General features: G+C 43.9%; 1 long non-coding RNA gene across 1 annotated transcript in view; it reads right to left on the reverse strand.

Moving 5' to 3' along the window:
* Nucleotides 1-479: 479 nt before the first annotated feature.
* LOC126235963 (uncharacterized) overlaps nucleotides 480-26169 on the reverse strand; it is a 40644-nt gene continuing 14954 nt past the window's right edge. Inside the window, exon 3 of the long non-coding RNA XR_007544852.1 lies at nucleotides 480-612. This is a non-coding gene — a long non-coding RNA (uncharacterized LOC126235963). The remainder of the gene's footprint in view (nucleotides 613-26169) is intronic.

Below are 26169 nucleotides of genomic sequence, written 5' to 3' on the forward strand. Positions count from 1 at the left end.
AACATATACCCCACATGTCAAGATACGAGTTAACTGATGAACAATAAGCATTATTTTTGTTTAATTTGTAATACATGTTCGTAAAGTCAATCATATTCGAAAATCAACATCTAGAAGACGTAGACATGTCTAATCCAAATGAAGCTTAAGGTCTTGGTGTTACACACACAATGACATACCGAGAAAGATAACTCATAGCTTTAGTGCATCATACAAAAGAAGCGAGCAGCTGAAGTTATTTAATGTTGTAACCTAAGGTATAAGTGCAATGTATTATAATCGCTCTTTCGTTTAGTAAATTGTTAATATTGGTTGTAGTGAATATAAAAGAAAAGTTAGGGCGGTTATAATGATGAAATGAAAAACGAACATCGCTGCAGCCTGTGCTGTAGGCCTATGACAAGTGAACGTAGGAAGATGATTAAGCCGTTTTGAGCGTCAGAATTAACTTTGCAAGAAAATGAAGCGCATAAATCGGCATCAGATTTCGTTACCATGCAACTGAATGAAGATAGGTTCGTTTCCTGGAACGGGCTGTGAGCACTTGTGGCTGTAATTACGGCGGCAGATCCATTGCATCATCGTAGTAAGACGACCAACAACGAACATTTGCTGAAAAACATCAAAAATTATTAGATGAGAACAAGGATTAAATTAAACAATACAAATAAATGAAGTAAATCTTCAGATTTATATAATTCGTGTTATTTAAACAGCCGTAATAAGACACCGCCCTTTAATCCACCCATTCACTAAGAGGGAGAGAGCGTTTGTCTTAAAAACAAATTAGGATCGAAAATAAATCATAAAACATATCTGTGAGGTTGGGAAGCTCTGATAATACTGATAAATAATGCGATCACTATTAGGAAACCCAACAAGTAAGCAAATAATAGCATGCCTACAACAATACTACTATAATGAGAGTATCAGTTTACTAGTTTTAAGGATATTCATCAAAGTTTTATTACTTGTTTTACGTAAAATAATGTTAAATAGGACGTGTAACGAATTGCGAGGAATAAGTGACTACTTGTACTTTAACAATGTATCTAAAGAGATGTATCACAAATTCTGTGAGATTGTTTTGTAAATCATGAAATGTACTTGTCTTTTTGTTTGAGTTAAGACGTAAATTAAACTTCCGTGGACTTGTTGATGCAATGTGAGTTGAGTGATACGAAAAATATTCATTTCTTAGTTAAAACTGAACATAACTTTTCCTTCTGGTAGTTTGTGGAAACACAGACTCCAAAATCCCATTTTTACTAGTTTTCAGCTGTGTAAAATTTATTCTGTTAGGTCATATATCTGGCAACAGTAAGTGGTTTGTACGTTTCAACAGCACACTTGTGTGTGGCCATTTATTAAAAATAGAACCTGCAATATTTTTCAACTTTACGTATTTCCAAGAATAGCTCGATCGCCAATAAAGCACTTAAGCTGTTTTTTTGCATTATCCATTGGTCTTAAATAAAGCGCAAGCCACATACAAATCCCAATCTTAGCCTGAATATATTTTTAAACTGTACATTAACAGAAAGACAGTTTTTCAAAACTTCGGAATTTCGTCGATCCCAGCAGCCATAGACATATTATCGCTGACAGGCAGCGACTACATACTAAAGGTAAGTTTCACTGAGCTTCGTGTAAGCACGAACGAAAAGCAAGTATATAATTCTTTATCCTCCCTCGAATCAAATCGGTATTAACTTTAAACGTATTTACAAATACTTAGACCAAGAACATTAAAGATATGAAGGGGGAGCAACAAACACTGGGTCAATTAGATGTTACTTACAATCTTAAGTAGCCTTCTGTTTGTGTTTGATACTGAATAAGATGTCAACTCATCGTATGTGTAAACACACAAACTGACTGACATATGTTCTAAGACCAGGATCTGAAGACGTGAAACACAGAACAGATTCAGTCCAAATGCAACACAATGTCTAGGTTCTAGATACGCGACGATGCGTCGAGCAATACAGTTCACAGTTAAGTGTTTCATAGAGGAGAAGCGTTTAAGAAGATTAAAACTAAATTGCAACAATTGCATAAGAAAATAAGAAAACTTTTATCAATTCAGACTGCATGTGCTATGAATGTACTCCAAAATTTAGCTGTTTTTCTCCCTGTGACGGAGTTGTAATGACATATTTTGAGTCGTTTTTCATCTAATCATTTTACCTATATTTTGTATAGGGGTACTTCCTTTATTTTTAGGTTTTATGTGCCTGTATTGGTTTGCTTATATACGTTTTAATTCCTAGTTTACGCACTTTCGTTTTTCGAAATTGTACCTTAAAACGCTCACGCGCGCCGCCTGGCTACTACTTGCCGCACAATACCCATACAGGCTAAGTATAAAACAGTGTGACAATGTGTAATTTGGGCCATAGCGTTTAACATATTCACAGATTAATTAATTTTCTGTTTCCAAAGGTCGTCATAAATATTTTCAACAAATTACATAAGAAAAACGTATCTCCTAAAATAAATAATAGTGACCCACGCTAATTACAGAACTTTGAACAGCAGTTTTAAAAAGACCAACTTGTTATTAGATTTCAAAACTGAAAATACTTTGAATCACGATTACAACACCGTGTAGGTCCAAAAATGGATAACTGTAATAAGTCAAGTGTATGTAAGCTTAATTGTGAAAATTGTGAACAGATATACGAGAGTAAGTCACTTATTACCCGCAATTTAGTTATATTTTTGTTTATTTTGGTAGTACTTTCGTTTTAGGTTGATGACGCATGCTTTGTTTATTTGTTGTTATATCTTTGCAATTTTCAAGTTGCTAGGTTAGTTTCGTTATGGCTGCCGTGCTGTTCATCATGGCGGCTCCGCAGTTTATTTGCACCAAAGAAGAGCAGCGTTCAGTGATCCATTTTTTGTGGTCGTAAGGCGTATCAGGGGCCGAAATTCATCGAAGACTTTCGGTACAGTACGGGAACCGTGTTTTGCCACAACGGAGTGTCTACGGATGGACTGAAAAATTAAAAATTCCGAAATGGTCGCACAAGTGTTACGCACGATGAAGGAGCCGGACGATCGTTTACCGCCACAAATGAGGAAACCATTGAGCGTTCACGTGAAATGATTCTCTTAGACAGACGATTCGCTATTGAAGTGGCACATCGTCTGCAAGTTAGTCACGGTGCTGCCTACGAAATCATCCACAACAGACTTGGGTTTCATAAAGTTTGTGCAAGATGGATCCCAAAACAACTCACACAGTTGCATAAACAAACGCTATTGGACTTCTGCAAAAAACGTTTGGATCGCTATGGTAACGAAGAGGACAACTTCTTAGACAAGATCGTTATTGGTGACGAAACTTGGATCCATTGTTAAGAGCAGGAGCGTAAACGGCAGAGTATGGAATGGAAACATCCAAATTCGCCGTGCAAGAAAACGTTCAAGACGCAACCGTCCGCAGGAAAACTAATGCTTACGGTTTTTTGGGACGCACAAGGTACAGTACTGGAAAATTATGGGGAAAGGGGCACAACAATAAACAGTTTATGTTACAGTGAGATGCTTTCTGCCAGCCTAAAGCCTGCAATTCGAAGGAAACGCCGACGATTGCTGTCAATAAGATGCTGTGTTGTTGCACGACAATGCCCGTCCGCATACTGGTGCCTACACAGCTGAAACGGTCTAGAAACTCAAATTTGAAGTACTGAATCATCCTCCATATAGTCCAGATCTTGTCCCTTCTGACTATCACTTATTTGAACCACTCAAACAGGCATTAAGGGGTCGTCGATTTGCCTCGGACGAAGCAGTGAAAGAAGCGGTGCATTCCTGACTTGCAGCTCAACCGAGAACCTTCTTTTATGAGGGCATCAGGAAGCTTGTACAACGATGGACCAAGTGCGTTGAAACGCAAGGAGACTATGTCGAAAAATGATGTTCTTGTAAGTTTCCTATTTGATTACAATAAAATTTTATAATTACTTTGCGGACAATAATTGACTTATCCTCGTATGTTAGGCAGGCAGGCTGTGTCTTTAAAATATTAGGAAACACACAGGCATATAAAAGAGAGCCTTTGGCATGCACTTGAAATCAGTACGTCACACAATTCGAGATATAATTTGTAATATGAAAGTTGTATAATACGTGCTTTCAGGTAGAAAAATTGATCTTCTGGAAGAATTAGAAATATACAGCGATAATAAACATATGCCCGATCTTCCTCGTAGATTAAAACTGTGTGCCGGACCGAGACCCGAACTCAGGACCTTTGCCTTTCTGCAAGGTTCGCGGGAGAGCTTCTATAAAGTTTGGAAGGTAGGAGACGAGATACTGGCAGAAGTAAAGCTGTGAGGACGGGGCGTGAGTCGTGCTTGGGTAGCTCAGTTGATGCCGGCATGGTAGCTCAGCGTGTTCGGTCAGAGTGCTGATTGGCCTCTGTAATAAAAAAACTGAGTGGAACGATCAACAAAACGAACTTTTACGGATGTCATGTGACGTCCTCAACGACAAAAAAAAAAAGTTGGTAGAGCACTTGCCCGCGAAAGGCAAAGGTTCCCAAATTCGAGTCTTCGTCGGGTACACAGTTTTAACTACCAGGAAGTTTCATATCAGCGCACACTCCGCTGCAGAGTGAAAATCTCATTCTGGAAATGCACGATCGTTTATCAGATAATCAACTAGAATTCAAACAAAATATTTATTTCAGTATATTTGATGAATTGCTGTAATCCGTTTGAGTCCACCACATCACTTAATTGTTTTTGTTCTGGCTGCATTTGGATCTTGATTGTAGCCATAAAAACTGGTCACAATACACCCTTTGTATTTATGAATATTTTAGACGTTATGGCAAAATTACACATTGCCACACTCTTTGATACTTAGACATATATAGTTATTGTTTTTAATTATGCAATGGTTTCTACTACCTATGTTTAGGGCATCAGTAAAGTGATGGTCTATGGGGCCTAGACCTTGGGGCACAATAGCAACTTAGACCTTGGCCTACAATTAGCTCCTAGACCTGGGGCTACAGTTAGCACTTAGAAATTGTGCTACGATATAAATTGCCTTTACAAATACAAATATTTTGGGCCACAATAACATCTAGGTCTTTGGCTACAATTGCATCTAGACCTTGGACTAGAATATAAAAAATGGTTCAAATGGCTCTGAGCACTACGGGACTTAACATCTGAGGTCATCAGTCCCCTAGAACTTAGAACTACTTAAACCTAACTAACCTAAGGACATCACACACATCCATGCCCGAGGCAGGATTCGAACCTGCGACCGTAGCGGTCGCGCGGTTCCAGACTGAAGCGCCTAGAACCGCTCGACCACACCGGCCGGCGACTAGATTATAAATTTGCCATGTGCAGATATTGTTATTCCCAAGGAAAGTAGCACCAACGGATTCTAAAAATTTGCACAACGTCTACTTTAGCAGCTTCCAGAAGATGAACCACCTGTGTGAACGACTAATAGACTGCTAGCTTAGGGGGAATGCTGAACAAGTTGCGGTGAACACGGCAGCTATCGCAGCATGAGGGAACGACCGAGCGCCCAACTCTGCAAACGAAGCATGATGTCATCATGGAAGCTAAGAAATACCGTCATACTAGTAACAAAGCAGAGTCTCGTAATGAAGGCTAGGTACAACGCGAGATTAACTATTCGGGTACTGAGCAAGCAGAAAAAAGCCTCTGAAAGGTGAAGCTACGAAAGTCTGAAGTCTCTAAGTGTCCGACATCGAGGGAAAACCAGAATAAATGATGCCATTTCCACCTGCGCCGCCACAGAATGCAAGGGAAGCGCTAACATAAATAGCCTACCCTTTTAACAAATGCCTTATTGCTGAGTGCAGTATATTGATTGCTTAGTGCATAGTCTCTGACGGGGCGCAGAGGCCACCATCACCCCACAGGCCGGCTGGAGACTTGACCTGCGTGACCTGGACGCTGTCCGTCATTCGCCTTCGAGAGAGAGAGTGGGAGGGGGACACTCTGCTGCTGCTCATCCTTTTCCTGTAGCATACACCGATCCCGTTGGGTCCTGTCTCCTAAACGAGGCTGAGAGCCGACCTCTGCGAGCCAGTGGGTACTTCAGGTAGACCTGGGGCCTGACTCCTGAACACAAATCTTCGAGTTTACGTTAGAGATCAAGACGTAGAGCTGAGGCCGCCGGAGTCCGTGAGTCGACGGTCGCCTTGTGACGTAACGGTTGCCACCCGACACTTTGCAGAGCTGGCGGTACTGCGTGCCTTCCACCGCTGACGAGGCGTTGCTCTGCCGGCCCGACTGTGGCAGGGCCTTTGGAAGACAATCCTGTATTATTGCCTAATAAATGTGCTATTGCCAATGATGTTTTCTTGGTGCTCTCGAACGTAACAAGGTCCTCATCACCAATTCCTGCCCAGCTCTCTCCTGACGACTGTAGGAGTGTGGGACAGGATTCCTATTAGATCATGTATATTCCAATAGATAATTCTTATCGTCTTTTGTATATATTGTCATAATATTTCATACAATCTAATTTATGTTGATATTTTTTATGTAATACCTATACCTTGGACTTCTCCGCTTTTTACTCTTATGAATACTGATTAATTTTTATTTCATTTTAAGTTAACAGTTACAGAATTTTAGCTGCTGATATCAAGTTTCTTACCAAACTTTTCATCTACATCTACATGGATACTCTGCATATCACATTTAAGTGCCTGGCAGAGGGTTCATCGAACCACCTTCACAATTCTCTATTATTCCAATCTCGTATAGCGCGCGGAAAGAATGAACACCTGTATCTTTCCGTACGAACTCTGATTTCCATTTTATTTTATCTTGGTGATCGTTCCTCCCTATGTAAGTCGGTGTCAACAAAATATTTTCGCATTCAGAGGAGAAAGTTGGTGATTGGAACATTGTGAGAAGATTCCGTCGCAAAGAAAACCGCCTTTCCTTTAATGATATCCATCCCAAATCCGGTATCATTTCTGTTACACTCTCGCCCATATTTCGCGATAATACAAAACGTGCTGCTTTTCTTTGAACTTTTTCGATGTACTCCGTCAGTCCTATCTGGTAAGGATCCCACACCGCGCAGCAGTATTCTAAAAGAGGACGGACAAGCCTAGTGTAAGCAGTCTCCTTAGTAGGTCTGTGACATTTTCTAAGTGTCCTGCCAATAAAACGCAGTCTTTGGTTAGCCTTACCCACAACATTTTCTATGTGTTCCTTCCAATTTAAGTTGTTCGTAATTGTATTACCTAGGTATTTAGTTGAATTTACGGCTTTTAGATTAGACTGATTTATCGTGTAACCGAAGTTTAACGAGTTCCTTTTAGCACTCATGTAGATGACCTCACACTTTTCGTTATTTGAGGTCAACTGCCACTTTTCGCACCATTCCGATATTTCTTCTAAATCGTTTTGCAGTTTGTTTTGATCTTCGAAATCAGTCATTGCATTACCGACAAGCACAGTGGTGTGGCTAAGCCATGTCTCCGCAACATCCTTTCTTTCAGGAGTGCTAGTTCTGCAAGGTTCGCAGGAGAGCTTCTGTAAAGTTTGGAAGGTAGGAGGCGAGGTACTGGCAGATGTAAAGCCGTGAGGACGGGGCGTGAGTCGTGCTTGGGTAGCTCAGTTGGTAGAGCACTTACCCGCGAAAGGCAAAGGTCCCGAGTTCGAGTCTCGGTCCGGCACACAGTTTTAATCTGCCAGGAAGTTTCATATCAGCGCACACTCCGCTGCAGAGTGAAAACCTCATTCTGGAAGCACAGTGCAGTTAAAATCCCCAGTACTCTGAAAAGATCTTTACAATACGTGTGCTGTCCAGCCAGCCAGCTGTGCATACCACCTGTGCTCGTCTTGTGTTTCCAGTGTCATCCTATACCATCATGCCAAGATATTGGATCTGGATGACGATGACGAATAAGTGCGGGCAACGTTCGTTCTTCTTGAGCTCGACTCACAGATATGTGCATCGTGATGCTGTATACAGAACTGGGACTCATCTGAAAAGGCGACGTGGCACCACTTCTGCGTCCAGCGCTGTCGTTGGGAGCACCACTGCCCGCGCGCTTCTTTCTGCTGCCGAGTCAATGAGAGCCTCAACAATCGTCGCCGTGTCCGTAGTCCGCCAGACGTCATTGCACTGTCCGTGTAGGTTCTTGGCTTGCTGAGAACAAGGATGTACGTGAGGTGGCTTTATAATTGCGCAGGACCGAAGAACAATATATCTGTCCTCTCGGGCGCTAGTCGCTAGGGCTGGTGAGATCTTGGATGACGAGTTTAAACCCACAGATTCCTTATTCGAGGGACAGCCCTGGCATTCCGAACAAATGAAGAACAAATTCACGGAACGAAAAATTCCAGCCCTATTCTGAAAATATCGAATTCCGACTCACACTGGCTGACTTTCTCCTTATACTGGGCACAATGTGATCTTCTGGAAACTATCAACATTCATACAGAATCACCACTCTTGCCACTTCTCCTAATAAATAACGTAATGAAAAGAAGAGATGTCTTCCGAAGTAAGAGTGCCGCAGGAGAGTGTCGTAGGACCGTGGCTATTCACAATATACATAAATGACCTTGTGGATGACATCGGAAATTCACTGAGGCTTTTTGTGGATGATGCTGTGGTATACCGAGAGGTTGTAACAATAGAAAATTGTACTGAAACGCAGGGGGATCTGCAGCGAATTGACGTATGGTGCAGGGAATGGCAATTGAGTCTCAATGTAGACAAGCGTAATGAGCTGCGAATACATAGAAAGAAAGATCCGTTTTCATTTAGCTACAACATAGCAGGTCAGCAACTGGAAGCAGCTAATTCCATAAATTATCTGGGAGTAGGCATTAGGAGTGATTTAAAATGGAATGATCATATAAAGTTGATCGTCGGTAAAGCAGATGCCAGACTGAGATCCATTGGAAGAGTCATAAGGAAATGCAATCCGAAAACAAAGGAAGTAGGTTACAGTACGCTTGTTCGCCCACAGCAGTGTGGGATCCGTACCAGATAGGGTTGATAGAAGAGATAGAGAAGATCCAACGGAGAGCAGCACGCTTCGTTACAGGATCATTTAGTAATCGCGAAAGCGTTACGGAGATGATAGATAAACTCCAGTGGAAGACTTTGCAGGAGAGACACTCAGTAGCTCGGAATGGGCTTTTGTTGAAGTTTCGAGAACATATCTTCACCGAGGAGTCAAGCAGTATATTGGTCCCTCCTACGTATATCTCGCGAAGAGACTATGAGGATAAAATCAGAGAGATTAGAGCCCACACAGAGGCATACCGACAATCCTTTCCACGAACAATACGAGACTGTAATAGAAGGGAGAACCGATAGAAGTACTCAAGGTACCCTCCGCCACACACCGTCAGGTGGCTTGCGGAGTATGGATGTAGATGTAGAAGTAGAAATCTTTTTAAAATACCATTTTTTGGCCTGTATCTTACAGGATTCAACGTCTCCTTCAAAACAAATACGATTATAAATAGCATTTTCTACTAACAATAGTTTGAAAAAAATCTTATTGATAATTTGAAATCGGTGCATACTTTCTTACAAAACTCAGGTGTCTATAAAATTAGCTGTGACATATGTCCAGCCTGTTACATAGGACAGACACGACGAGCAATTGCTGTTAGATTTAAAGAATATCTTTTAGGGAAAAAAGGCATAAATATGTCTAACTCGTGCTTCGATGATCACTTATTGATTACAGGCCATACGCCTAAAGAGATCCATGACGTCAGTATCCTGCACGTAGAAAAGAAAGGCTCCAGACTTAATATCCTTGAAGAATTAGAAATTTTCCAACACCTTTCTCTCAATGACGGCTTCATTCTGAATGAACAGTTGCAGCTACGTAATAAAAATTTCTTTACTAGCATAAAGTGCTTACTTAGAAACGCCTAGAGTAGACTTTCCTTTTCATTTGTTGCGTTGAAATTAGCTTTCGCACAAAATCTTTAGAATATTTGCTATTGCATTCTATCGTATAAATTTATTTTGCATAATACTGGTTGTTGACTTCCGAATTGAACATTTATATGCTATTTAAAATAATGTTGTTAATCTAAGCAGCTGATTTCTTCGGTTGTTAATAGATGGCGCTGCTTGTTGCATGGGGGCTTAATTAAAATGCAATAATTTTAGTAGCTGTGTGTCCGGCTACGAAGTCTCATAACCGGTTGGCCCTGAGTAGTATTAGTACGTAATCTGACTGCATAAAATGACAATAGAGAATGAAAGGAAATTTCCGTTAACACAATTGATTAATTAAGTCCCCTGCAACTATAAAAGCTACGAAACAACAAAGCACAAGCGTAACTGTTCTGTGTGTGGAAGTGTGATTCAACGTACATGTATCTGGCACGGTTCTTCCTCAATACGACAAGATATTTTAAACACCATTTACAATGAACTAATTGAAAAACCAAAAATACTATAGTTGCACATAGAAACCAGAATTACAAGTCTAATAAATGAACACGAGCCAGATGCTTTGTTGACTGAACCTGTGACCAAGAGGCATTGTCATTAAGGAAATGTGAAATAATTTTTTTTTTTACCTCCATATATATTGACGAAAAATACACTGTGATCATTGCAACATCTTCCATCTATACATTACACCAACCGAACAGCATCTACTGTCTCGCCCAACAGAACAACAACTGCACACGACATCCTGTGAACTAGTATTGCTCTCGACATCCTCTCAACAAGTACTGCCCACGGCAACCTCTGAACTACTACTGCACCAGTGGAGGCGGCGGAATAATAATGTTTGGCGCAATCTCTGGCGCTGTGACTCAGTGTAGCCACGTTTCATTGTTTCGTGTCCACGTTGTGGCAACTTCGGCCTGTCAGCGTCTTGGTCTGATGCCCCACTAGAACCTGTTTCCTCTTACAAGAATTAGCGGCGTACAGTGTGCTACGTCACGTAGCTATAATTTTTAATGACAGGTACCATTGTTATGTCAGTACAAATACCTGCAGTTTTTAAATGATTTTAAATTTGATTTTATAAATTTATCTTATATGAAGAGTGCATTTGGCTCTTAAGTCTGTTTTCATCTGTCACTACATGTGGGTATAGTCACCTCATAAATTTGTTCGGTATGATAGCCATCTATTCTTAAGTTTCTCCTATGTTAGTGGCTTTGTAATCTTCGTAGGTAATTGTCTTTGGTTTTTCTGATGAATACACTCATAGTCTTTGTCGAAACCAGCTCAAGTCACATCTTGTTAGAACCGGCTGGCTGTATTATACAAATCATATGAATGAAGTAATAACAAGTAACTACTAACAAAAATCTACCAGTGAGACCTCAACATTTTTGGCAGGATGTTGTAACCGCTCAAGATACCAGCTGACGACGAAAGCCCTGTTCCTATGGTTTTTGTTCGAAGGAGATCGATAACCTTTGAAACTCTTGTGATGGATGTTGGAGTACTAAGTTGTGAGCACGGATGGTGCCCTCATGACAGGATGCAAAATATTTTCCACCAGCTCGCAACCTCTAACTCAAAGAATTACCGCACGGAATTCCCAGCAAAGCAGAAAAACTCAGTCACAACAACTTTAACTCATTAGAGCAGTGGCACAACCGGTAGAACATGTTTGTCCAGAGCATCATCTAAACGGTGCATTTACAGGACTTCCTTCAGGGTCAGTACGACTGCTCAGGCACTTAATTAAGACTGATCATATTCCAAGCTTCTCCGGGAAGACATTCGAGTTCTCTTCATAAGTGGGGCTCTATTCAGATACTTTCATGAAATTGCAGCTCAGAATCAACGACTCTGTGCGTGAGTGTGCCCTTCGAATATATCAGGATGATCGGAAGGACTTATTAGAAGCTACACACGGAGTTCTAGAACAAGATTCGCAATCTAGATTGTTGTTGTTGTTGTTGTTGTGGTCTTCAGTCCAGAGACTGGTTTGATGCAGCTCTCCAAGCTACTCTATCCTGTGCAAGCTTCTTCATCTCCCAGTACCTACTGCATCCTACATCCTTCTGAATCTGTTTAGTGTATTCATCTCTCGGTCTCCCTCTAGGATTTTTACCCTCCACGCTGCGCGCCAATACTAAACTGGTGATCCGTTGATGACTCAGAACATGTTCTACCAACCGATCCCTTCTTCTAGTCAAGTTGTGCCACAAACTCCTCTTCTCCCCAATTCTATTCAATACTTCCTCATTAGTTGTGTGATCTACCCATCTAATCTTCAGCATTCTTCTGTAGCACCACATTTCGAAAGCTTCTATTCTCTTCTTGTCCAAACTATTTATCGTCCATGTTTCACTTCCATACATGGCTACACTCCATACAAATATTTTCAGAAACGACTTCCTGACACTAAAATCTATACTCGATGTTGACAAATTTCTCTTCTTCAGAAACGCTTTCCTTGCCATTGCCAGTCTACATTTTATATCCTCTCTACCTCGACCATCATCAGTTATTTTGCTCCCCAAATAGCAATCTAGATGTCAACTTAATAATAATCTAAAAGTTTATTTTCTCTCTGCTGTTTGTACACTATCTTCTAATCTTATACACCTTTATCTCTTTTTTTTCATTTGACAATCCTAGATATTCATTTTATACATTTCTGACTATTTAAGTCGAAACGCCATGAAAGCATCTTGAAAAAAAGCGGGAAACTGACGTGAAGTGTACTACAGACTTGGATATGCAAATGATTAGCATTTAATGGCAAATACGAGTAATGCTGTCTATATTCTTCGACGTGAAGTGTACTACAGACTTGGATATGCAAATGATTAGCATTTAATGGCAAATACGAGTAATGCTGTCTACATTCTTCGTGTAAGCTAATATTTATCATTCTGAAATTACTTTTGACTGTTGTCTGTTTTTTTGTGAGAAGATCATGTTACACCGGACAAAAGTCATGACCAATATCGTATTGGTCCTCCTTTTGTTCGGCATAGCATAGCAACTCGGCCTGGCGTGGGCTCAGCAAGTCGTTGGCCGTCCCCTGCAGAAATACTGAGCCATGCTGCCTCTATAGCCGTCCACAATTGCGAAAGTGTGCACGAACTAACCTCTCGATTACGTCCCATAAATATCCGAAGGGATTCACGTCGGTCGACCTGGATGGCTAAATAATTCGGTTGACGTGTCGAGGTTGTTCTTCACACGAAACGCGAACAGTTATGGCTCGGTGACAGGACGCATTGTCATCCACAAAAAAATCCATTATTGTTTGATAATATGAGGCCCATGAATGGCTGCAAATGGTCTCCAAGTAGCCGAACATAAGAATTTCCTGTCAGTGATCGGTTCAGACCAGAGGACCCAGTCCATTCCCTATTACACAGCCATACCAGCTTGTACAGTGCCTTGTTGACAACTTGGGTCATGGCTTCGTGGTGTCTGTGTCACACTCTAAAACTACTATCATCTCTTATCAGCTGAAATTGGGACTCATCTGACCTGGTCACGATTTTCCAATCATCTAGGGTCCAATCGATATGGTCACGAGCTCAGGAGAGGCGATGTCGTGCTGTTAGCACAGGTACTCACGTCGGTCGCCTGCTGCCACAGCCCATTAACGCCAAATTTCGCTGCACTGTCCTAACAGATACGTTTGCCGTACATCCCACATTGATTTCTGCCGTTATTTCATGCAGTGATACTTGTCTGTTAGCACTGACAATTCCTCTGCGCAAACGCCGCTGTTCTCGGTCGTTAAGTGATGGCCGTCGGCCACTGCGTTGTCCGTGGTGAGAGGTAATGACTGAAATTTGGTACTCTCGGCACACTCTTGACGCTGCAGATCTCGGAATATTGAATTCCTAACTATTTCCGAAACGGAATGGCCGGTGCGTCTATCTCCAAATGGTACAAATGGCTCTGAGCACTACGGGACTCAATATCTGAAGTCATCAGTCCCCTAGAACTTAGAACTACTTAAACCTAACTAACCTAAGGACACACATCCATGCCCGATGCAGGATTCGAACCTGCGACCGTAGCGGTCGCGCGGTTCCAGACTGAAGCGCCTAGAGCCGCTCGGCCACAGCGGCCGGCCGTCTATCTCCAACTGCCATTCCGTCTTCAAAGTCTGTTAATTCCCGTCGCCCAGCCATACTATCACATGAGAAACCTCTTGGCATGAATCACCTGAGCACAAATGTCTTTTCCGCCAATGTACTGTCCTTTTATACCTTGTGTACAGGATACTACCGCCATCTGTATAAGTGCATATCGTTAGCCCTTGACTTTTGTCACTTCGATGTGTATCACATGTCAGTGGGTGAAATATTTACCGATAGGTGTCGGAATTTCATAGTGGCCCTATCAAGGCTGGAACTTATTGCTCTGTGATGTTGCTGTTGTTCAGAATTCCACGGCTGTCCATGAATATGGAAGCTGAGCTTTCAGGAAGACCATGCTCAACATCGTACAGGATCGCAATGACCCCAGCGATTAGCGCCCGAGAGCGCTCCTTGGCTGTGTACAGTCTTAGTCACGTCACGTACCTCCTTGCTTTCAGTAAGCCAAGAACCTACGCGGACAGTGCAATGATGCCTGGCGGACTAGGGATCGTCATCACAACGAGCACTGTCGAGGCTCTCGTTGACTCGGCAGCAGAAGCAAGAGCGCTGGCAGTAGTTCGCGCAACGGCATTGCTGGACCCAGGAGTGGTGCCACGTCCCTTTTCAGACGAGTCACACTTCTGTATAAAGCATCAATATGCACATATCCATGTGCCAGATTGCATTCGTCATCGTCACAGAAGCCCAGTACCTAACATGACTGTATAGGACGTCATTGGAAACACAAGACGATCAAAGGTGGTTTGCCTAGACGGCAGCGATAACATAGCCCATGGATGTGCTCTATCTTCGAGGTAGCAATGACATCATCAAGATAACACAAGACTGCATGTTGCTTGTGTTGTCCTGGCATGCCTCGACCATTCGACTGTTGCCGTGGCCAGTTCGTTGTCTAGACATCTTACATTCTCCAGTACATTTCACGAGTGACACCTCTCCTCAGGTCACCGCCATACTCACCGAAGACGATCATCCAGGGTAGAACAGAACCGCGATTCTTCGCAAAACACAATGCGACGCCTTTCGACAGCAGTCCACGCTTCCCGATCACGACACCACACTTAACGGCGCCTTTTGTGTTGTGACGTCAACAGTAGCTTTTATATGTGCCAGTACCCTAGTCTGGCTGCTGCTAGTCCCCAGCCAATACTGTGGGATGACACAGAATGTTGCGACGAGTCCATTACTTGTTCTCGGATGGCGAGCGCAGATGTGAAGGTCTTACGATGTGCACAACACGGCAATCCTCCATTATGGTGGTCACACGTGGCCGACTGGAACCTTGACGTCGATTATACCGGCGCTCACATCTCCACGCTGCCCAACACTGGGCCATTATCTGAATGCCCCCAAAATATGGATTGGACGATTCGACCAGTTGGCAAAGTGCACACTCAGAATGAGGCTCCTGTCAAACTCTGTTGGATGCTTAACGCTTTCTCATACGGACTCGTGGCACCCCCATGTGCTTAACCGTCATCACTCAACATCTGATGCTGTTGATTACCCTTATATACCCTAAAAGGTCTGGTAATAACGCTAAATAGAAACAACACTGATGCACTCTGGTGAGTGTCACAGAGAATTGTAACTCTATTCGTCTATATACCTGCCGATGGGGTGTACGTATACGAAGTTACACTGAAATCCGACCGTGTCTTCTGGACGCTTTACTATTTTTTGTCAGGCAGTGTAGTTGAAAACATAATGACATAGACTCGTAAGAAAATTACTCCAGTATTCATTCTGTGAACACTCGACGGAAAAATTATTTGCATTTGGAAAACTTTTCTTTGAGCAATGAAGAGTAGCGCCGCCCCATTCTGCAGGAACTGATAAATTTAGTGAACAGTCCAAGGTTTCCAAACCTAAATTAAAAGCCCTCGATGTGGCTCACTCCTTTTGTACTTGCCGTACTTCTTTTCAGAGCTTTAGATCTTTTCGCTACATAATCTGCTAATTATTTGTGTATACTGTTACAAATCTTTCGTTTTCGTTTTCCTTGTTTCTTTGTTACATTTTAGTTGTTTAAATTTAGTGTAGTGTCCCACCACATGATCAGATTTCTTTTGATCACATAGTCCCACGAAGTCGTGGAAAATAACATAAAACACACAACTGCTCGGCCTCGAAGATAACTGGATGATAAAAAGTTAAGCATATAATGCGTGGAAGTATCTTGTGCAGCTGACCCATGATCTTCACGATGTATGAACGCCGAGAGGTAAGTGGGTAACTAAGTGTGTAGTGAGCTAAATATGGAGCAACGTCACATAAAGACTGACCATGAAGAACGTAATTCAATGAGGGACCTTTTATGGACAAATCACTAGCTTCTGATAATTCCAAAGATTCTGTTGCATGGACTAGTTCGAAAACTCACATCCGCGTCATCCAGACAAGTTTTTCCTAAAATATATTCGTGTCGAACTACAAGCGACGATATCGTAATTCTGTTTTAACATAAACGAAGCGAAAAACAAATTCTCTCTAAATGTCGTACAGTCTTTTTTCATAGGTATATTCATTATAGGGATATCGGCATCACCTTCGTTTTTTCAAATGGAACTCTCAATCACTTTCAGAAAAGATACTATACGTCGTTTAGTGGGGACTTTCTCTCAGTTCGTATGCGTGAAAACAAAATTACTATATTCTGAATGGTTCTGGAAAAAAATGGTTCAAATGGCTCTGAGCACTATGGGACTTAACTTCTGAGGTCATCAACTAACCTAAGGACATCACACACATCCATGCCCGAGGCAGGATTCGAACCTGCGACCGTAGCGGTCACGCGGTTCCAGACTGTAGCGCCTAGAACCGCACGGCCACCCCGGCCGGCTGGTTCTGGAAACATTTGAGATGGACAGCAAAGCTAAATCATTCTGCCTAGTGACGCATTACGTTGATGTCCCCAATTTCTTAAGGAGAGAGTACGAAGCTGTTCGCTTAGTTACTTTACAGACACACTTCAAATCTTTTCATTACTACTTTACACCCGCTTAATAAATTACACAAATTAACACAAGATGTAAGTGTTGTGTTGTTTAACAACACACACCGAACTAGAGCACATGAGCTTAGAATCATTGTTAAACAGCTCACAAGCCGGCCGGAGTGGCCGAGCGGTTCTAGGCGCTACAGTCTGGTTTAGGTTTAAGTAGTTCTAAGTTCTAGGGGACTGATGACCTCAGAAGTTAAGTCCCATAGTGCTCAGAGCCATTTGAACCAAACAGCTCACAGCACAGCTGCCGGTATAAGCACGTGTAATGAGGAATCACACTACAGGAAGCACCCAGCCGAAATCCATTTTTGGTTAAATATTTAAGTACGAAGCCGAACTGTAATGACACACAGCACTAAAGTGAACTTCACTCCACAACAACGTCCTTTGCGAGGCGCATGTATCGGAGGACGCTCTTACAATCAGCTAAGGAATCTTAACACAAGCGTAGATCATTGTCGTTGTGTTTCGTAACCGCTCGATAGTAACCTGTAATGTATGCAGTGTTGATTTGTTTCGTAACGGTTTCTCGTTTAGAAGGTAAAACCCCAAAATAAATTTGTGTATAATCTTTCCCGCTGTATCGGGACCGTCACCGTTATGGACCTTCTTGCGCCGACATCCCGACAAGACCTATTTTGTACCGATTTTGCAAAATACTGTTACGAGCTTAGTTCAAGCACTGAAGTAATGCCATCTATTAGCGAACATGTAAGCGCAGCCTCAGTTAGTTCTATGTCAATGAGTGTTATGTTGACAAGGCCGTCTCACAGATGGCGTTGCATGCTGCGTATCCTATATCGACGATGTAAGCACCCTCTGGACCTAGCGCCATTATTCGAGAATATAATAGACTTCTAAAGTAGTACGAGGCCAGAACTACTTAAACAGCGCCATACGGAAGAATTACGAAGGTAATCCCAAAAGTAAGGTCTATTTTTTATGAGTACATAGGCCGGTTTGTTTCTATAATGGTTTACATCAGTTTACAACTTGAACATTTAGCTTTTTTTCGACATAATCACCATTTCTGTCGATGTATTTTTGTGGGCGCTGTGGCAGTTTTTGTATGCCCATGTCATACCAGCTCGCCGCCATGCTGTTCAGAAAGTTATGAACCTCTTCTTTCACCTAGTCGTTGGAGCTGAATCGCTTTCCGGCCAAATGTTCTTTTAACCAAGGGAACAGGTGGTAGTCACGGGGCGTCAAGTCAGAACTATAGGGTGGGTGGATGATGATGTTCCACTGAAACTGTTGCAGGAGTGCAACGGTTTGCCGAGCGATGTGTGGGCGAGCGTTGTCATGGAGAATGTGTACGCCCTTGCTCAACATTCCTCTTCGCCGGTTCTGAATTGCCCGTTTGAGTTTTTTCAGAGTATCACAGTACCTGTCAGCGTTAATTGTGGTCCCAGTGGGCATAAAGTCGACCAACAATACCCCTTTCCGATCCCAAAAAACGGTTGCCATGACTTTGCCGGCAGATTGTGTTTGTTTGAATTTCCGCGGCTTTGGCGGAGAAGGATGCCGCCACTGGCGTGATTGTTGCTTGGACTCAGGTGTACAGTGGTATGCCCAGGTTTCGTCACCCGTGACAATTCAGTCCAGAAAGTTGTCCTGTTCGGATGCAAGGCGGTGAAGAAATGCCCGGGAAGCATCAACTCGTTGCCGCATGTGGTCTTCAGTAAGCATGCGTGGCACCCATCTTGCGCACACTTTCCGGTAATTCAATGTTTCCGTTAAAATTCTGTGAGCTGTGCTTCGGGAAACCTCAGGAACAAACGTCCAAAGGTAAAGATCATCTAGGGTGATCCGCCGATCTCCACGCATGCTTTGCTCAGCCTTCAACACTGTCTCCTCAGAAATTTACGGTCTCCCGCTCCTTTGTTTGTCGTGAATTTCGGTCCGACCAGCTGCAAACTCTCTACACCACTTACGAACATTTTTGACATTCGTGCACGACTCACCATACAATTCCTCCAAGTGGCGATGGATTTCAATCGGCGCAGTGCCCTTTGCGTTCAAAAACCGAATAACTGCGCGCAATTCGCACTTGGCGGTGACATCCAACGGCTGCCAAGCCAAGACTGAGCGCCTCAGCGCGGCTTGCGCATGTTTACACACAGCGCGTGAAGCACTCTTCATAACAGTGTGACCAACTGCCACACAAACGGAGTTCTGTACTTATAAAAGAATAGAAGACCATACTTTTGGGCCGGCCGGAGTGGCCAAGCTGTTCTAGGCGCTACAGTCTGGAACCGCGCGACCGCTACGGTCGCAGGTTCGAATCCTGCCTCGGGCATGGATGTGTGTGATGTCCTTAGGTTAGTTAGGTTTAAGTAGTTCTAAGTTCTAGGGGACTGATGACCTCAGAAGTTAAGTCCCATAGTGCTCAGAGGTATTTTGACCCATACTTTTGGGATTACTCTCGTATATTAAATAATTTTTTTTTACTTTATCCCCCTCCCCAATCACGAAGTGTCCCGACTAGGTCTCAGCAAGATATGGCAACGCTAACCATACAGGAGTTGAAATAGTGGTGTACGTATGATCTTTATCATACCCTAAACAACCGTGAGGCAGAACGTCTCCATGTGGTACTTGTCGAATGGCTTCATTTTTCTAGGAATGCCATGCTACAGGGGGCGTATCATGCAGAAATAGCAATCGTTTATGTGAAATGGAGGCTCTCTCTAAGTCACTGAGAAGGCAAACGGCATTTAACGAACGTTTTTATTTAACGATCCACGTAGGTCCATATCATACGTATTGCAGATTGTATGCGATGCACAGAACTTGTCCAGATTTCCTGATTGCATCCCAAAATAGTGGTGATATGCTGTCTTTATATTTGGAGTAATTCGAAGTTTCTGTGGAGAAAATGTCACCTCGCCACACACATGAAAAAAATTGTCAAAGAGTTTGGCAACTACGTGGCATCCTGGATTCTACATAACTTGAAGCAGAAACAAAAACTTGATTTTTTTTTCAGAATAAATGGTGTCTTAAATTTACACCCACAGTAAAATAAATTCAATACAATACCTAAAACTAGCTATATAGAGCTAACATCACGAAGCATAATAAGAATGACAAACTGCCTATTGGCTTCTGTCTCGGGTTCTTCGGCCGACGTTCATCTAATGATTTTTCTGACGTTTCGCCAGCACGAGTGGCTGGCATTGTCAAAGCTTCACCCTCCATTGCCGGTGGTGAACTGGAGGCGAGCTCGCGGCCGCAGACTATATGTACCTGGCGCGCCAACGTCCGAGGGCTTCTCCGCGGTCATTTCCGGTGCGGTTCTCCTCTTGCTACCTGCGACGGTCGTTCGCTGCAGTACGGGAAGCCAGGATCCGTTTACCTTAAGGCTTTCCTCTTTCTTGTTGAAACTGTTCGCGTGTTTTTGGATTTCTACAGCTTCTCTGAACAAGCGCGTGTGATAGTGCTTCTCTACAGCCAGAACTTCCGTGTCGGCGAATTTTATTACGTGGTCGGTCTCATTCAGTGCGTGTTCTGCCACGGCCGATTTCTCCACCTGCCCCAACCTGCAATGTCGCTTATGCTCTTTGATCCTGGTGTTAATGGATCGTCCAGTCATTCCGACATAAACTTTTCCGCATGTGCAAGGTATACGGTATATTCCCGACATTGCAAGTGGGTCTCTTTTCTCCTTCGCCGATCTAAGACACTCTTTGATCTTCCTTGTCGGTTTGAAAATCGTCTTTACGCCGTGTTTGCGCAATATACGGCCGATTCTGTCCGTCACTCTGGGAATGTATGGCAGAAAGGCCGTACCCGACATTTCTTTTTCTGGTTCCTTACTTCGCCGAGTGTTTGGCTCTGTTACACTTCTAATGTAATTTGTGGAGTACCCATTGCTCCTCAGAACAGTTTCCAGGTGTTGCATTTCTCGTTTGAGGTGTTGAGGCTCACATATTCGTCCTGCTCTCGTTACGAGCGTACTAATCATGCCTCTTTTCTGGCTCGGGTGGTGGTTGGACAGTTTGTGGAGGTATCGGTCCGTGTGTGTCGGTTTTCGATACACGCTGTGTCCCAGGTTTTCGCCGTCCCTTGTGACCAGCACATCTAGAAATGGCAGTTTCCTGTCCTTTTCTACCTCCATGGTAAATGTTATGTTGGCATGGAGGCTGTTCAAGTGTCTCAGGAATTCACCGAGCTGTTCTTCACCATGGCTCCACACCACGAAAGTATCATCGACGTACCTGTACCACACCTTAGGTTTGCAAGTCGCCGAGTCCAGTGCCTGTGCTTCGAATTGTTCCATGAAGAAGTTGGCCACCACTGGACTGAGAGGACTACCCATGGCGACGCCTTCCAGCTGTTCGTAGAAATCGCCATTCCACGTGAAATAGCTCGTGGTGAGACATGCATGGAAGAGCTTTTTGATGTCTTGCGGGAACATGGAACCGATGTGCTCCAGAGCGTCGCTGAGTGGCACTTTCGTAAATAACGAAACAACATCAAAACTGACCAGGATGTCGTTTGGCGCAAACTAAGCGCAGATCCGACGCAGCGTATCACTCGGAATACGAATCGATTAATCAAGGCGTCTTCTCTGCCGGCGGACATACAGAGAAACCTGCGCAACACAGAAGCCCTATCACCTCGGCTGTATGGATTACCCAAGATCCATAAGAACAACGTTCCACTGAGACCGATCGTTAGCGCTCCTGGCTCACCAACGTATAAACTGGCGAAACACTTGGCCTCTCTGCTACAGCCACACGTGGGAAAGACCGACACATAAAGGACATTTCATTGAGAAGCTGAAGAAACTGAAACTTGCGCCAAACGACATCCTGGTCAGTTTTGATGTTGTTTCGTTATTTACGAAAGTGCCACTCAGCGACGCTCTGGAGCACATCGGTTCCATGTTCCCGCAAGACATCAAAAAGCTCTTCCATGCATGTCTCACCACGAGCTATTTCACGTGGAATGGCGATTTCTACGAACAGCTGGAAGGCGTCGCCATGGGTAGTCCTCTCAGTCCAGTGGTGGCCAACTTCTTCATGGAACAATTCGAAGCACAGGCACTGGACTCGGCGACTTGCAAACCTAAGGTGTGGTACAGGTACGTCGATGATACTTTCGTGGTGTGGAGCCATGGTGAAGAACAGCTCGGTGAATTCCTGAGACACTTGAACAGCCTCCATGCCAACATAACATTTACCATGGAGGTAGAAAAGGACAGGAAACTGCCATTTCTAGATGTGCTGGTCACAAGGGACGGCGAAAACCTGGGACACAGCGTGTATCGAAAACCGACACACACGGACCGATACCTCCACAAACTGTCCAACCACCACCCGAGCCAGAAAAGAGGCATGATTAGTACGCTCGTAACGAGAGCAGGACGAATATGTGAGCCTCAACACCTCAAACGAGAAATGCAACACCTGGAAACTGTTCTGAGGAGCAATGGGTACTCCACAAATTACATTAGAAGTGTAACAGAGCCAAACACTCGGCGAAGTAAGGAACCAGAAAAAGAAATGTCGGGTACGGCCTTTCTGCCATACATTCCCAGAGTGACGGACAGAATCGGCCGTATATTGCGCAAACACGGCGTAAAGACGATTTTCAAACCGACAAGGAAGATCAAAGAGTGTCTTAGATCGGCGAAGGAGAAAAGAGACCCACTTGCAATGTCGGGAATATACCGTATACCTTGCACATGCGGAAAAGTTTATGTCGGAATGACTGGACGATCCATTAACACCAGGATCAAAGAGCATAAGCGACATTGCAGGTTGGGGCAGGTGGAGAAATCGGCCGTGGCAGAACACGCACTGAATGAGACCGACCACGTAATAAAATTCGCCGACACGGAAGTTCTGGCTGTAGAGAAGCACTATCACACGCGCTTGTTCAGAGAAGCTGTAGAAATCCAAAAACACGCGAACAGTTTCAACAAGAAAGAGGAAAGCCTTAGGGTAAACGGATCCTGGCTTCCCGTACTGCAGCGAACGACCGTCGCAGGTAGCAAGAGGAGAACCGCACCGGAAATGACCGCGGAGAAGCCCTCGGACGTTGGCGCGCCAGGTACATATAGTCTGCGGCCGCGAGCTCGCCTCCAGTTCACCACCGGCAATGGAGGGTGAAGCTTTGACAATGCCAGCCACTCGTGCTGGCGAAACGTCAGAAAAATCATTAGATGAACGTCGGCCGAAGAACCCGAGACAGAAGCCAATAGGCAGTTTGTCAACAAGTGGCCACGAAAGCCTTAACAATTTTGCATAATAAGAATGACACAAATTGTCAAGAGAATTTTGACAGTTACGTGACATCCTGGATTCTGTGTAACCTGAAACAAAAACAAAAGGTTGGTTTGTTCGGGATAAATAATATCTCACATTTACACAGAAACTAAACGAAACTCATTATAATTCAATACCTGAAATGAGATGTCACAGAACGTAGCGAGAATGACAAGTTACGCAAACCATTAGCAAGCCTTACTGATGATTCCTGCATGCAGTTGTGCTAACATATGGCTTATCTCTAGGTTACAAATACTCCTACTAATCACAAAAATTACCCATAACACATCACTGCTGTGCTCAGTTGTGCCAACACTATCTCCAGACGTCTAATTTCGTAAAAATTATCCATATAAATGGGCTGTATCTGAGAAGCAAGAGCTAAATGAAAGTTTTTTTACATTTTCGATTTTTTCCATGATGAAACGCATCAAAAACAGCTATTTTCAAGTGGGAAATATACTCCTGGAAATTGAAATAAGAACACCGTGAATTCATTGTCCCAGGAAGGGGAAACTTTATTGACACATTCCTGGGGTCAGATACATCACATGATCACACTGACAGAACCACAGGCACATAGACACAGGCAACAGAGCATGCACAATGTCGGCACTAGTACAGTGTATATCCACCTTTCGCAGCAATGCAGGCTGCTATTCTCCCATGGAGACGATCGTAGAGATGCTGGATGTAGTCCTGTGGAACGGCTTGCCATGCCATTTCCACCTGGCGCCTCAGTTGGACCAGCGTTCGTGCTGGACGTGCAGACCGCGTGAGACGACGCTTTATCCAGTCCCAAACATGCTCAATGGGGGACAGATCCGGAGATCTTGCTGGCCAGGGTAGTTGACTTACACCTTCTAGAGCACGTTGGGTGGCACGGGATACATGCGGACGTGCATTGTCCTGTTGGAACAGCAAGTTCCCTTGCCGGTCTAGGAATGGTAGAACGATGGGTTCGATGACGGTTTGGATGTACCGTGCACTATTCAGTGTCCCCTCGACGATCATCAGTGGTGTACGGCCAGTGTAGGAGATCGCTCCCCACACCATGATGCCGGGTGTTGGCCCTGTGTGCCTCGGTCGTATGCAGTCCTGATTGTGGCGCTCACCTGCACGGCGCCAAACACGCATACGACCATCATTGGCACCAAGGCAGAAGCGACTCTCATCGCTGAAGACGACACGTCTCCATTCGTCCCTCCATTCACGCCTGTCGCGACACTACTGGAGGCGGGCTGCACGATGTTGGGGCGTGAGCGGAAGACGGCCTAACGGTGTGCGGGACCGTAGCCCAGCTTCATGGAGACGGTTGCGAATGGTCCTCGCCGATACCCCAGGAGCAACAGTGTCCCTAATTTGCTGGGAAGTGGCGGTGCGGTCCCCTACGGCACTGCGTAGGATCCTACGGTCTTGGCGTGCATCCGTGCGTCGCTGCGGTCCGGTCCCAGGTCGACGGGCACGTGCACCTTCCGCCGACCACTGGCGACAACATCGATGTACTGTGGAGACCTCACGCCCCACGTGTTGAGCAATTCGGCGGTACGTCCACCCGGCCTCCCGCATGCCCACTATACGCCCTCGCTCAAAGTCCGTCAACTGCACATACGGTTCACGTCCACGCTGTCGCGGCATGCTAAAAAGTACCAGTGTTAAAGACTGCGATGGAGCTCCGTATGCCACGGCAAACTGGCTGACACTGACGGCGGCGGTGCACAAATGCTGCGCAGCTAGCGCCATTCGACGGCCAACACCGCGGTTCCTGGTGTGTCCGCTGTGCCGTGCGTGTGATCATTGCTTGTACAGCCCTCTCGCAGTGTCCGGAGCAAGTATGGTGGGTCTGACACACCGGTGTCAATGTGTTCTTTTTTCCATTTCCAGGAGTGTATTTTCATTGTTGACCAGTTACTATAACAGGACGGAGTTCACTTTACGCGTATAAAATGAAATACCCAGGAAGACAAATATTTCGTCTATACCAACAGGTCACCTGCTACGAATCCAAAACCTGTTTCGTCATATTATCGCTCAGAGATATATTCAGAGCGTTATCGTTTGTTTCATCAACGATGCTCTGGAGTATATCATCTGTTAAGCAGTATCCTAAAGAAATCCAGTGTTTTATTGCTAGTAGGATGGAATAAATAACCATTCTCGTTCGTAAGCAGATGATACTGGATATCATGTGATTCATCATGCCAACTCTCACTGATTTATTAACATATACGGGCACGGGTTCTTCATTATCAGCGATTACATCACCATCACTGTCCGAATTTTCCGAATCTGCACTTTCACGAAATATATTTGAATGCTCTGCTTCCACACTATCATCACTTTGCAATTTTCTGCGTTCTCGAGATTCCAGCAGTCAGGGGCGCCGACTTATATTGCAGGGGGGGGGGGGGGCATACGGGGGTCTTGCCACGGGAAATTTTCTAAATTTTAGATGAAAAATAGTGAATTTTAAAGTTTTCTGAGCATTTGAGAGTCATATGATCAACATTAGAACCCCGAAAACTGGTCTCTCGATAACTCGACACTCTGCGAAACCCGACAAGCCTGACACATTATTTGGCTTTGGAAAAAAAAAAAACCTCACGGTATTTTCATACAAAGCTAATTTAATTTACAGTAATAATCATGCTTTCAGACTGTTACAGAGCAGTGCATATATAGCTCTGAAAAGACTGAAATTATATTTAAATAAATCCCAAACTATCATTAAAAGAATAAAACATAAAATATTGCTGTCGCACAGTATTAGCACTTTGAT

The sequence above is a fragment of the Schistocerca nitens genome, chromosome 1 (genome assembly GCF_023898315.1).
Source record: "Schistocerca nitens isolate TAMUIC-IGC-003100 chromosome 1, iqSchNite1.1, whole genome shotgun sequence".
Taxonomy (NCBI): Eukaryota; Metazoa; Arthropoda; class Insecta; order Orthoptera; family Acrididae; genus Schistocerca; species Schistocerca nitens.